Genomic DNA, 14,764 nt, shown 5'->3' with positions numbered 1-14,764 from the left:
TGCTCCTGATTTTTTACCTGCTACTTTTTTGGGAATGCACCATGGGAAAATATAATGAAGTCTAAAATACCATACACTGAAAACTCATCTTCGCTGACAGCATATAGCTGACAAGTCCTGGTGTTCTCATACATTGTCCCTATTTGAACACTATATTTTATGTACCTAAAATGCATGTCTAGAAGGTTGCTTTTAAACTCCACAAGCGCAGAAAAAACCTGGATGCCCATATGTCTAACAATGTATTGCATGAATATATTAACACCATCACAGCACCAACTGCTTTCATTGTTTTGCTATAAATGGGATCATAGTCAGGATATACATTACTTAAAGGGTATTTTTCAACATATCTGAGAAGAAAGCAAAATCATTTGTTAAAAAATATTTAGGCAATAAAAGAAAATGAAATAAAAGTAGTAGATGTTATCTTTAGTAGAAGACATTGGCAATTGAATACAGCTGACATGATTATTTTTTGACAAGAGGGTGATAGGGTTGTAGAGGTTTGTATTCTATTATTTTAGAATCTACTCTCCAGGAAAGACCTGAATGGTTTTCACAATTTTGTGTTGATATTTTAGAGGCCAGAGGCTTTTCAATTTGCCTTTGTCTAAAATAGAGTAAGAATAAATTAAGATTGTTCCTTAAGAAAATCAAGACGTCTTTAATGACTTCAGTGGTTCAATTTTCCTATTATTATTGTTATTGTTACTGTTATCATTCTGAGACCAAAACCTTTAAATAAAGAATTGTTACTACTCTGGCATATTTTCAGATAATGCAGAGAAAATATGAATAAGTAAATCAATGAATTAATGCGTAAGAACAAATAGAAGAATTCCAGGGTCCTTCTACAAATTATAGAAAAAAAGATTATTCCTCTTATGGATGTGAATATGATTAATATCGGTTTTGCTTTAATACATTTTTTTGCCCGGTCTTGGCACTTATGAAAATCACTTAAGCTTCCAATGTTTGGGATGACGATGCTCACAGGACTAATGGTGTCAGGCTCCACCTTCTGATAGTGATATCCTAAGGTCGTAAGAGAGATTTATAAAGACTTTGAGCTCCCTAGAAGAAAAGCTGCATATGAATTCAAGTGGCAGTCACTGCCAGGACTTAAATATACTACATCTAAGAAAATCTTTGGTTTACTCTTTTCTTAAATTTCAGGAGAAAAAGTTAAGAAAACTCATATTATGACAGGAGGCAAAAAGCCAGAAGTAGTTCAAAATGGTTGATCCAAGAAAGAAATTGTATTGAGCTGTGGTAAATGAGCAGGGTAAGAATAACTTCAGTGAATTTCATAAAGGTCAAAGACAGCTTTGAAGACAAAAGTCCCAAGCTGTGTTCTGTAGCTCCTCATGAATTTTTTGTTGTAGAATTCCATATATGTGGACCAATTTTTTCTAGTGGGTTATAATAAAAGCCACCAAGGCGAGTGTGGGCAACTATACAAATTAATAAGTATATCTGTAGACAGATAGCTCCATAAATGCCAAATACATACACATGTGAGAGACAGGTACAGTTTGTGATTTTTTTTTAATTCCATTTTACAAACTTATAAACCTTCTGGACAGAGTGAGAAAGATATGCAGATAGTATGAGACTGTCAATGTGAGAAAGAGTAATGAATGAAGAATATTTTTGCCATGGTTTAAAACAGTCATCAGTTACATGTCATTTAACAAAATCCAGCTAGGTAGTCAATTATAGACTTTGCTCATTTCTTTACATTGTGTCTCCTCTTTCTTCTAAGATGGTTTATTAACAAGATAAACTCCTTGTGCTACTTGAGAACAAAGGAGGTGAAAATCATATCTCACTGTGTGCCTTGTGTCTCTTTTTAGTATCACTAATGCCTGTGCACAGTGTTTGGGGATTAAGTATTTTTTATTGAATTGACTGAGTGCTGTCCATATGCTCAAGAAATACCACCAAGATGGTTTCTCAAAGGGAAGTTTATGCAACTTTAGTAGCAGCTTAAGAGAGGCATGGACATCCTTTAAACTATTAGGGTAACCATGGTCTTCATTAATCAATACATAACAATGAAATGTAATGGTATACCTGTTCTGGGAAGACCACATTTGGAGGAATGCATCTATTTCTCAATCATGCATTTTGGAAGGTCACTAGTGTACGATGTAGTTGGAGAAAGGTTTGAGAAAACCGGAAAAGTTCAACCTGGAGAAGCCTTCTGGGGGCGTTTTCTTTCTTTTAATTTTGTCAGTTTCTTATGAGACATGATTATATAATGTTTTGTGGCTCCAGAGGAAAGAATTAAATGAGTAGCTACAGTTAGAGAGAAGCACATTTAGTTGTATCTAAGAAGGAAATTTTGATTTTTCAATATTTTTAGTAGTTAAATAAAAATAAATACATAATTCCTTCTGCTATTACCGTTTTATAAATGTAACAATGTATTCACGCTAAAGTAGAACAGACATAATCTCATAGTAGAGGATATTCTGTTAATATGAATAACTTTAACTTTAAGAAAAACTCAGGGCATTCTTCTTATTTCTCTCAATTTGTCATGGGCCAATAAAAACATCATGATTGGCCCTGATCTAAAGACTAATTTTGGGAGCCATTGGCCTCAATTCTGTGAATTCAATGCAAGGGCAAAAGACAACTATTGGTAGTAGTTTTAAATTAAATATTTGAAAGTTACTTTGAAGTACGAAAACATATTTTATCTTTTATTAATGGCTAAACAAAATATTAATCCTTCTAGAAATGGAAGAGAAAGACAGGGTTAAAAAAAAAAAAAGTCTTCACTTGCGTAGAGCCCTCTAAAATGCATCTGGCTATTTCTTCTCTTTGCATTAGGCTCTATTTAGATGTTGGTGCAAATTGGTTAGTGAAATGGACTTTTCTGCTTCCTCATTTTCTCTTCATTCTTTTGATGGGCCGACTGGTTTCAAATATCATGAACTATAATGATAGGCCATAATTTATATGTCAGAGTTAGCAAACTCTAGATGAATGGTCATAAGAATGGCAGAATGTAGTCAGTATTTTTCAAATGTCCTACAGCCTTTTTCAGCTTAAGAAAGAAATGTGAAGCTATACAGAGAGCTAATAACTTCTTCCACTGGAAAGTAGCCACCTTTCTATCCAATTGTAACTAAAAGAAAATGTATTTAATTTACTATTTCAATTTACAGAAGTGCATCCACAGCCCAGACCTCAGTGTAACATAGAGTATATATTTCATTTCAGTAAAGAAAGACTGAACTGAATCAATATTTGAAGGACCTGGCACTGTATGGAGGTCAACAGATTCTGGATCACTCAGACAGCCAGGCTATTGGTCTGTTGGAATGCCTGAGTATGTGTTCCTCACTCATTGCCCTACATATTTAAAAATGACACACCTATGAGTGTTATTATCTGAGTGCACAAGAGTCCCTATGAAATCTGATGCATAATCAATTCCTAGTCATCGCCTCCATCATCACACATGCAGCTTGCCTGATGCTTAAAGCAGAATCATTAATTTCAGAGCCTTACTCTTTAGTTTCTGGGCTGAACAATTCCCATATTCAAAACAATTCATTTATTTCCAGATTGCAGGCTAAAGTAATCTATTGGAACAATGTAAATAAAGTTCTAAGTTTCTTCAAAACATTTCTTTAGAAGTATTCATGCCCCACTTTTCTTTTCTTTTCTTTCTCTCTCTCTCTCTCTCTCATTTTTTTTTTTTTTGAGTTTCCATGAAGTTCTAGGAATTTAAGTAGCAGCAGTATTACTCACTACCTTTGTTTAAGCACCCCCAAAACCTTGGTTTCTGTTATGCACTCAGTCAGTCAATCTTGTTTCTGTGTTAAACGTAACATACTTTTTCCCATGGTCATCACAAAAGTAACATAGTGATTCCAGCGGAAAAAAAGATAATCACTGTTATAGAAGATCATCCCAAAGCCACTGCTGATAGGAATCTCCTTGCTAAGTTAAGCAAAAGGAAATAGCACAAAATGAGTCTTCTATAAACAAAGACATTCTGAGATCTAACTTAGAAACTTAACTTCAAGATCAATCCTCCATCATGGTACCCTGTTTTGTATGTGTGTTTTGTTTTTGTTTCTGTCATCCCATCTCCCAGTTCTTCTCAAAACTTTCCATATTCTCAGTAGTGTGTGTGTGTGTGTGTGTGTGTGTGTGTGTGTGTGTGTGTGAGAGAGAGAGACAGAGAGACAGAGAGACAGAGAGACAGAGAGACAGAGACAGAGAGACAGAGAGAAAGTGTTTTCTCCCTTCTTAGAATCAGTTATACCATAGCATTCTGAAGGGCAGTCTAAAATATGTCATTGGAGTTCAGGGACATGATCAAAGTCGTCTATGTAAAAGTTTGTGAAAGGCGTGAGGTAGTCTGAAGGAAGCATTCCATGATTCTTTCATGGTTTGGCACTGGAGCTCTGTGATAGGCATCCAGAATAGGATTAGCAAAAATGAAATTGTCTCCAACTGAAGGGTGTATACACTTACTTTCATCTTTATCTTAAGACTCATTACTTTCTGATATTGGCTAAGGTATAGCCACACTGTTGTTTGAGTGCCAAACAAAATAATGTGCTAGCTGCTTAGTAAGAAGCTTCAAACACAATCATGCCTAGAATGGAATTTTATTGCAAAGTAATTTCTAGGCATTTATTTGGAATGAAAAAGAAATATTCTAATAAGTTGTTAAAAATATCATTTTAAATTGTTATTTCTTTTTTGAGAATATTTTGGTATTTTGGACATTTTAGCTGATCTATGTCATTTTCCCTTCAGTTTAGGAAATTTTCTAAGATTTGAGGCATAATTTTTTATAGCAGATGCTTCTCTTTGTTTTCAAGTAAGGCATTTGGGTATTTCAGGAGAATTTTTTATTATGCTTAATCACTTTCATGCTCATTTGATTCTAGACCCTAAATAGACTCTAGTTTAATCAATGAGCCTTAGGCCAAAAGAACAAATGGAATATTAAATCTGCACAGACAGAGAGGAATGGAGAGACCGATTAAGAAGATATGAGGAATTCACTCATCAGAAAAGATGAAGAATGGATTAAGGCACTATCTGGAGAAGGTACTAGAAAATTACCATTGTGGGGTCAGTAGAAGCATTTTTGCAGTATTCTAGAAGTGCTTTTGTTCTAGTAGGAAAATAAGAGTCTATATGGCAGAGTCACTTCTGTGGCCTTACTCGCACATAAAAATTAAAATTCCAGAGATAACCTACCTTATTTTTATTATTTCTAGACTATAATTAGGCTGGGAGATAAATTAAAATATAACTATCTAATTTTAACTATTTTACAGATGTTCCAAAAATGTCTTTCTCTCTCCTAAAAGATTATCTTTTTATATATGGAAATATTTAAATAGATTATAATTTTTCTTTTACGTATAAATTGGTTACCAATTGTTAATTTCTTTAGCATTGTGAATCGATTTGAGAAGCTCAACGAAAGGTTTGGACCCTGCCCCAGATAAATGCTTACATACTCATACAATCTTAGAAACAAATTTATGGCCTTTACAAAATGCTTGAAGTTCATCCATGAATGTGTAAGAAGCCCTACATTAGAATAAGATAAGATTTCAGGTTAGTTGACAGCTTATCATGACTGAAAAAAGTTTTGTTGGTGAAAGAAGTAAAAACAGCTGACAAGGCACACAATCCTGGTTGTAATCTTTAGAAATGATTGAGTTTATTAGCTAGCCTGTAATGAATGTTCAGGGTTTTTGGAGTTTCACCACTTCAGTTTTAAAGTGAAACTTCACTGCTATCTTATGCCGCATTTATTTGAGAAGTGAGAATAATTACCAGTGTGCATTCCAAATAGAGTCCAAGTTAATTTCTATTAGTGACAGGATGTGCAATATCATATGTAAACAACAACAACAAAAGACTACCTAATTAAAAGATTTCAGAAGGAGATTTCAATTTTCTAAATGTTGGTGCTCATACTAAATAATATGTCTCAACTGAGCCAGCTTATATCTTTGCCAAGTTTCTGTCATTTGGCAGGTTGTTCCAACATTTAAATTCAAATATTCAATGAAAAGAGCTCTGTAGAAAGGACATTTTTTCTGAATGAACAGTCTTACCTGCCATCCGTGTATAGAATGAACTCTTGCCCCACCCCCTGTTATCATTGGACAGCCAGCCATTAAAAATTGATTGAGTGCCCACTATGTGCTAGGTATTGAAGTATAGCATACAATTTTTATCTTAAAAAGCTGTGGTCTACTGAAGAAGCGACTAGGATTTAGTGTGATAAATGTTATCATGGGGCAATATGGGGCAATCTAGGTTCTCACTCACACTTAGTTGTTATAGAAGATTTATTGATCATGAGCATGTCTAAATTTAGACATAAAGATGAGTAGAACATAGGATGAGCAACACAGAGGTATTTGGAAAAATGAAGGTAGAATGGGAAAGTGACTTTGGGACCTAAGAAGAAGATATAACAAGTTTAGAGTACAGAAAGCTAAGGATTTTGATTCCAAAAGCAATGTGAAACTAGTAGGGAATTTAAAGCAGAAGAATGACATACACTATTTTGAAATTTAGAAACATCACCCTGTAGTAGAAAATAGTTGGAAAGTTGGATGCCACTGAAAAATTGTAGGTAAAAGATATTGGTGACCTCAGTAAAGGTAGCTAACGGACAGGAATGGAGTATTAAAAGATTCATCAAAATTAACATGGGAACAATTGTGGGGGAGGGGGAGCAAAGAGTAAAAAATGACTCCCTCACTTCTGTTTTATGCAACTTGGTAGTTTTAACTTCTGTTTTTATGTAAATGGTAGAAAAATTTACAGTGAGTGGCAGAGGAGGTTTTAGAAGGAAAGAAGATGAGTTCAGTTTGAAGTATGTTGCATTGTAGTTGAATATGGAAAATCCACAGAATGTCCAGTTAGTAGGTAGCTATGTGGACTTGACTTAGGCTATGCATGTAGGCGTGGATATTATTCATATAGACACAAGCAAATTATGGTGTAGAGAGGATGAGATCCACTAGGGAGAATGGGGATGGAGAAACAGAGACAGCGATTGGGATTGAGAGAAGGCAGGGAATGTAAGGGAAGAGATGAGATGCAATCAGATTTGAGGACAGAATTCCTCAGACGCCAAGTCTGTAAGGGATGGTGGAGAAAATGAAGGCTTGGAAGAGGCAGCAAGCAAATGTAAACAAATCTACCTGGTTGCCCGGCTGCCAGGGAAAAGAGTTCATCAAGAAGGCAAGAATTACCAGCAGTGTCATATCCTACAGAGGTGTCAAATCCCAATTAAAGTACAAATGAAAACGAGTCACTGGATTTCTTGACAAATGTCATGAACGTCCCGACAAACATGAGCTTCCGAGAAGAAACTTAATAAAGGTGAATGTATGAGCTGAAATATTGCAGTTTGAGAAATAGGAAATGAGGAAGTGAAAGCAGTGAATGGAAGCTACTCTCTCAAGTAGATGGCTGCTAGTTGGAGGGCAGATACCGTTAGACAATGCTCACTTAAAAAAATCTCCTATTTTGCTCATATGAGCTGCACTTTTTCATATATGTTAAACAAAATTCTACCAGCTATGTATTATTGTTAAACTGCAATTAATCCACTAAGCATAGGTTAGAGATTTATTAGGCTTGGTATATTTTATTTTCCTTCCTCCGTCAGGAAAATCAGGATGTTTGCAATCACTGTGAATACTATTTGGCTTTTATTTTCATGTGTGATGTCAAGTATGGGTATAAGAGTCAGAGACAGATAAAAAGAAGAGAAACCCAAGCATATTTCTCTTGGGTTTGGATCAGCTGAGGTTCTCCCTGAAGGAAGGAAGGAAGCTTATTAAAATGAAAGTGCCTGTTCCCTTTTAATTATTGTTTCAAAATGTCAGATCACTGGCTTGAAGGCCTGACTAGCTGAGCATTAGCCCTTGAAGCAGTCAAAAGGCACAGGGTAAGAAAGTAAGTTCGAGTGTGATGAAATCTCCCTGTTCTATTGGATTCTAGCGATCAGAGCCATGGTAGCTGCCATGGTAGAGAGCTGGCCCCGAGAAAGTTCAGCAGAATCTGGGTGTCAGTGCATTTCTGTAGAACCCACCATTAGCTTAGTGTGCAGAGATATTGCATATCAAATTTACACAGCACGAGGATTCTGATCATAGGTCTTTCATCTTTGTGAGGGGAACAGTGGACTGAATTTTGCATCCAATGTTGACCTGATGCTGTAAACGTGTAAGTTGATAAGTTAAGAAATTTGTCAGACTCACGATAATTATTTTTAAGCATGTAGTGATTCTGATTCATTGGTCACCTTGTTGAGAGTGCCATACCATGCCATGACAGCAATGTACTGATAAGATAATTAGGTGAAAATTCTTTGATCATTTGAGTTGAAATAAGGGAAGTGATCTAAAATATTTCAAAAACTATTTTCAATATAATTGGTTGAATTAGTATCTAAATTTGCTAACCCATCTAATATACATCATTATAATGGCATTTACTTGTCTCTATTTAGCTAGCAATTTCCTTCCCAAGTTATGGGGGATGAGGCTGCACTCTAGGAGTTAGGAGGTTGGGATCTAGAATCAGACAAGCTTGGGAGAATTTCTGTTCTAGTATTGACTAGCTGGGCAATCTTGAGTGAACTGCTGCTTTCCTCTGTGCCTCAGTATCCTCATCTATAAAACGATGATAGGAATGGTAGTTCTTGCCTTGGGATATTGCGGGGACTGAATGAGGTAACTCAAACCTCGATGTAATAAGCATTCAGTGTCACTGAGTCTGACTTTGGTATTTGCTGCATGCACTGATTCCCAACAGTTCATAAATAAGTTACCTTGCATATCTCACAGGTTGAGCTGGGGGAGCAAGCAAAATAGCCATAGCCTCTGAACGAAGGAGCAGGGCAGCTTCACACTGGGCAGGCGCACAGGAGGACACGGTCTGCCTCTTGCTTCAGCTGCTGCCAACTCTCCCCAGCTGTGCGTACAGATGGGGCTCCTCTCTCCTGCAGTGACGGGGCTCACATTGGCACAGGCTGGATTGCTTGTTGCTGTATATACTCCTCTTGCTGAAGTTGCTGGGCCAGATCCAAGTCGCTAAGGCCCAACAAGCCAGGTGGCTGCTCCCACTTTTTGCTTCCGGCCAACTTGCTCAGGGAATGACTTAAGTTCAAGTCAGAGTCACAAAAGCAGCTGTCACCATCCACATTGTGCAACTTTCCCACACTACTTGCTCCTCCTATGCAAAGTCCTGGTCGGTGACCATTCGGTACAAGCGACTTTCATGTTTAGTCAAAGTTTAGAAAAAGACACTAAGTTCACTTTCCTGGGCAGCTGCCATTAGCTCACAGAGACTATTGTAAGTCCTCGCTGTGTCTCAGCGGTCTCCAGGAACTCTCTGCAATCAGGCTTTCTGTTAGGAGGTTGGTGTCGCTGACGTACTTCAGGTGAAGATCTTCTCTACCAGCTGGTTGTAACGCACTTTCCAAACTGCACTCACAGCCTCAGAAGTCCGGGGATCAACAAGCTAGCCGTGGTATAGATATGCCTAGCAAGTCAAAGGTCCTGCACTCCGATGCCTACTCAAAATCTGAGACACCTGTGAATCACACATTGCCATCCAGACCTGTGGCCAGTTTAGGCAGCATTGTCACTGCACTGTCCACACTCTGCTGAAAATAAAGCTGAAGTCCCTCTGATTTTTGGGGATTGGTGGATTGGAGACCATCTCCGGGATGAGCCAGTGGAGCTCATTTTATATAAAGATAGTATCTTTACCAACAATTGTTGTTTTGGGTTTTATTGGCCCTTACGATGTGCTCAAAGAGTTCTTTTAAAGTAATGCTTTCAATGACTTTTTAAATAATTGTCTAAAAAATGTTGTGCGTTCATATAACTTATTTTGATTTCTAGCCTCATTATCTTTCACATTACCTTTAAAGTAGAGTGAAGTGAAAATATTTAACATTTGAGAGAGAGAAAATAGAGAATATTTCATCTTCTGCTATAGAAACTAAAATACATGTGTGTATATTTATGTATGTGTGTAGACAAACACACATACACATAGACATATACACGTGGGTTGTATATACATATATGCACATGCATACAGACATATACACATTTATGTATATGCATACATATGTATGCATGTATATATGTGTGTAAGTAAATTAATGTTATAGGCATATTTTATGCTGCGTGAAATAGAGGTTTTCCCTTATATTTTAACAATGGAAGTGTATAAATTTTAAAATGGTAAAACATAAAAAGACAAAATGACTTACTTAAAAGTAATTATTATCTTGGACAATAATTTTATCTTCTGACAACTAGCACTAAAAGACTTCAGATCCAGGATGCCTGGGTTGCTCAGTCAGTTAACAGTTAAGCATCTGACTCTTGATTTTGGCTCAGATCACGATCTGAGGTTTGTGACTTTGAGCCCTGTGTTGGGGTCTATACTGACAGCACAGAGCCTGCTGGGAACTCTCTCTTCCTCTCTCTCTCTGCCCCTCCCCTGCTCTCTCTCTCTCTCAAAATAAATAAATAAACATTAAAAAAAGACTTCAAATCCATCTTGATGTCACATAAGTTGTATATGTGACTAACATATTCTGTGTTTCTCCTGAAAGAAAAATAAAAGAATCTCTACATAATCTGACACTAACTTCATAATGGGCTCAAGTGAAGGAAATGTGAGAATTGGCAATTCTGAATTTCATTGTTATGAAGTTTGCTTACTCTTCTCAGCCTCATATAGTTAAATTTCACTATTGAATGTTACGAAGAATTTTGATTAGAATAATGGAAATGACTTTTTTCTATAAAAATATTGTCCACAATTTTCTATCAGACCATCATCAGCAGAATTTCAGTAAAGACAAAAAAAAAAAAAACCTGTGTGTGTGTGTGGGGGGGGGGGGTGGTGGGTGTATGAGTGTTTTAATCCATTAGAAGATTTAGTCTGGTCTGCCTGACATAAGGGTGATAGGTTTCTATCTCTTAGTCTAATTAACACCTTTAATCTTTTTTAATGGTTAGGCATTCTCTCTTTGGTTTTGAGGCATGCTAGAGATAAAAGCACGGGAGGCTGGAGGTTAATCCTTCCTGTACTTTATTTCTTAATTTCTGCCACAGGGATTCCCTTTCTATCATGGCTATTTATTCAGGAACCCTGATGATATGCTTTGAGTAAGAGACAACAGATAGTTGGTTTAGAACTATCATTCAATATTACTTAGATATCAAATTACAGGGGCTGTAATTAAGAGCTGTTACACGAACACAACTCCAATTTCTTATATGTCTTTTTTATTATTATGTCTCAGAAATGAATCAAATTAGTGCTTTCAGAATTGATATTGAAACCAGATAGCACCATACCTTGGATTATTCTAGCAAAAAGGTAACAATGGTGGCAAACACCCCTCAGATTTAGTTAATTAAGGATGATATAGATAGATACTAACATATCGATGATGATTTGCTTTTTCTCACTAAAATGAAGAGGGTTGAATTTCCTAGTATTGATAATAGAGATCTATTAACTCAAATTTGGCAATCAGTGCATAATAGAGATTTGACTTGTCATTTTAGAATTAGGATTTTTTAGGGTTATATCTTAAGTTTTTTTTTAAGCTTATTTATTTATTTTGAGAGAGACAGAGAAAGAGAGAGTGAGCGGGAGAAGGGTAGAGAGAGAGGGAAAGAGAGAATCCCCAGCAGGCTCCGTGCTGTCAACACAGATCCTGATGCAGGGCTCAAACCCACAAACCATGAGATCATGACCTGGGCTGAAACCAAGAGTCTCTTGGATGCTTAACCAGCTGAGCCACCCAGGCTCCCCTGTGATTAATATGTCTTACATAAGGTAATGTTTTGACCATTTGCCCCAGAAGCCTTAACATCTTTTCAAGACAAATTTTTTTCAGAGTTTTTGAAAATATACTGAGATTTTATTTGTAAAAATACATTCTTCTTCAAAATATTCCATTTGGAATTTTAGGCAAACTATAGATTTTTAAATATTTTCAAATTAATAAAAATCTCTTCAATAGAGTTATATGACTTGTGATTTCAGCTAAAATATTATATGCTTGATATATATACTTATATATCTTTAATAAATTTTGCTGTAATTGACCCAATATGTCATCTCTTCAGAACTGTAACTGAGGAACAGTTTTTGAAAATGGACCATTTCTTGAAAAAAAAAAAGAATTAAAACATTCTCAATTTGACTAGAATTATTAATGTAATATTCCTGTATTACACACACACAGATTCTAAAGATCTTTAAATAAATTTAGGTAGAAAAAGCCAGGAGTCAAGGAGTGCTAATTAAATATTTAAAAATGGGACAAATTCCCTGGCGAACGTACAAATATAGGAAAATTATAAATTAAAGCACTTTCAGAATTCTCGATTATGAGCTATTTAGAATGTTTGGTAAAATATATGTGTGGAATACATTTGCAAAGAAAAGTATAATGACCAGCTCTACCCTTACTTCCTGCTATGGGCAATGTGTTTATATTATGCATATATGACTATATAAGGTACAATATATTGATCTAAAAGAGATTTACTTTCTTTCCATAACATTCTCTTTAGTGATTTGTGAGGGAAAAAAAGAATGATGAGTAATATAAGAGTGGTCTAATGAATTTGTGCATTACCTGCTTTGTGTCTTCATAAATGTAACTTGCCCAGTACAAATAGATGATTAGTATTCATTCTAAATTTTCTTTACATTTTTTTGGACTAGCAACTTATGTGCTTATTGAGGAAAATCTAAGTACAAAATGAATTTTTTTTTGTCCTGTCTCCTCTCCTGCCATTCTACTTACTAGTTACTTGTTCTTGACCAGAATAATAATTGACCTAGAGTAACTGTTGAATTCCATATCTTTAACTGACAAATGAAGATAATGTCTGTTTTAAATATTGTGTTGAGTGTAAACTAAATATAATGTTTTTCAAGTTCCTAGCATACAGACTGCACTTAACAAATATTAAGGATGCCTTCTCATTTGAGAGATTTCCCATCTTTTAAGTAGCTTCGTTCATATCACATAACCTAGTTTGACAGTTAAATGGATATAATATGGCATCTTTTGCAAAGCCAGAAAACCATGATTTAAATAAGTATTACCTTTCCCAGGGAAGATTGCCTTTGTTCTCCTTTTTCCTTACCTTCATTATTTTTATTTATTTTCTTTTTAAGTTTATTTATTTATATTGACACACAGAGAGAGAGAGAATGCCCATGTGCACACATGAGTGGGGAGTGGGGGGAGTGTCAGAGAGAGGGAGAGAGAGAATCCCAAGCAGGATGCACACTGTCAGTCCAGAGCCCCAGCTGGGGTTCGAACTCATGAACCATGATATCATGACCTGAACTGAAGTTGGATACTTAACCAACTGAGCTGCCCAGGTGCCCCCTCATTAGTTTTTATTTTTATTTTTAAGTGTCTGAACCAAACGCTTTGCTATCTTTCCAGCTTCTTTTCTTTTTTTTTTTTTTTTTATAAATCATTGCCTCATAGCACTATAGCAAGTTAATCTGCAATAGAAAACAGAAACCACAGCACATGTTAAGTCTGCAGGGAGATTAGATAGTGCAGTTGGATGTGTTGTAGTGATGTGGGCCACCCACAAGAATAAACCTTTGTGCTCTAGCCCTCACTGTCCTGTCAGGAGCTGAAAGACTTAGCTCCTGGCTTTGTTTCCCTTTGGAGGTTTCCCTTTGGAGGCCATCTTCATGGGAGTGGTCACACACATTCAGGAAGGTCCCATTGTTGGGGTTTAATGCTTTGCTCTCCAGTCTTGAAATTCTTGAGAATTTTATCTGTAAATTTAAAGCTTGTAAGTGAAGTGATATGGGACATTGGAGCATATGGCCAGAACTTAGAGCCTGGCTCACACACTCTGCTCCTCCTCAGGATGGGTTCTCAGGCCAGCTCCCAACTCCTTGTCCTCTGCTTCCTCAGGCCCTGGGCCCTCCTCCTGCCCCTCTCCCATGACTGCTGTTGCCTTCTGCCTGGGGCAGCCACTCATATGAGACTCTCATTTCTCTTTCTTGCTTTGAGCTCCGTGGGGCCTGGGCAAGGACTTGGGGTGGGTTGGGATAAAGGGTGCCCACCGATGTTTCAGGGCAGGCAAAGGCAGCAGCATCCCTGCTCCAGTAGGTGACTCAGTGGTGTTGATCCTGCCACTCATGATCCAGGGTCCAGGGGCACAGTGTGTACAGATGTAGGAGTTCCAATCTCTAAGGATGCAGGTAGGTCCTGTCTATGTTGGGTATCAGTGGTGAGAAGGGGAGGTTGACTTCCCTGTGCAGTCAGGTCTGCAGGTCTGTCAGATGGCTTTAGGTAGCCATCCTGGAAGTGGTGGCCTGCACGCCTATCAGGTTCAGGTGGGGTCCCTGGACTCCTGCAAGGGTCGGTACTTTGTGGGTGAGTATTTCTATGGCAAATGAGTGTGACATTAAATAGCAAATAAAAGCAACGTGAGAGGTCAAGAAAGAAACCACAGAGAAAGGAACACGTTTTATATTTTATTACCTTTAATGACATAAATATATATTTTTTTGAACAAGAGATTTTCATTTTTCACTGAGCTGAAATTACATAATAGGTCCTACCTTTTGGTTTGTTCTCTGAGTCTTCCATTCACCTTCCCTCCCTGTTCTCTCTTTCAACCCAACCGGTTACTTTGAATCCTAGCCAGAGAGAGCTGAT

At 36.8% G+C, this 14,764-nt stretch overlaps 1 protein-coding gene and 1 pseudogene across 1 annotated transcript in view; one reads left to right on the top strand and one right to left on the bottom strand.

The window, feature by feature from the left end:
- The window catches only part of LOC128775274 (translation initiation factor IF-2-like), a 519,737-nt gene that overhangs the window by 255,324 nt on the left and 249,649 nt on the right, over positions 1-14,764 (top strand). The gene's annotated exons all lie outside the window — the stretch shown is intronic.
- LOC109250217 (ubiquitin carboxyl-terminal hydrolase MINDY-1-like) lies at positions 8,927-14,045 on the bottom strand (annotated as a pseudogene).

The sequence above is a fragment of the Panthera pardus genome, unplaced genomic scaffold (assembly GCF_024362965.1).
Source record: "Panthera pardus isolate Hobbes unplaced genomic scaffold, ASM2436296v1 HiC_scaffold_7, whole genome shotgun sequence".
In the NCBI taxonomy this organism is placed as follows: domain Eukaryota; kingdom Metazoa; phylum Chordata; class Mammalia; order Carnivora; family Felidae; genus Panthera; species Panthera pardus.
The sequence above is the reverse complement of the archived record's forward strand: the minus strand, read 5'-3'. Positions and strand labels throughout refer to the sequence as shown.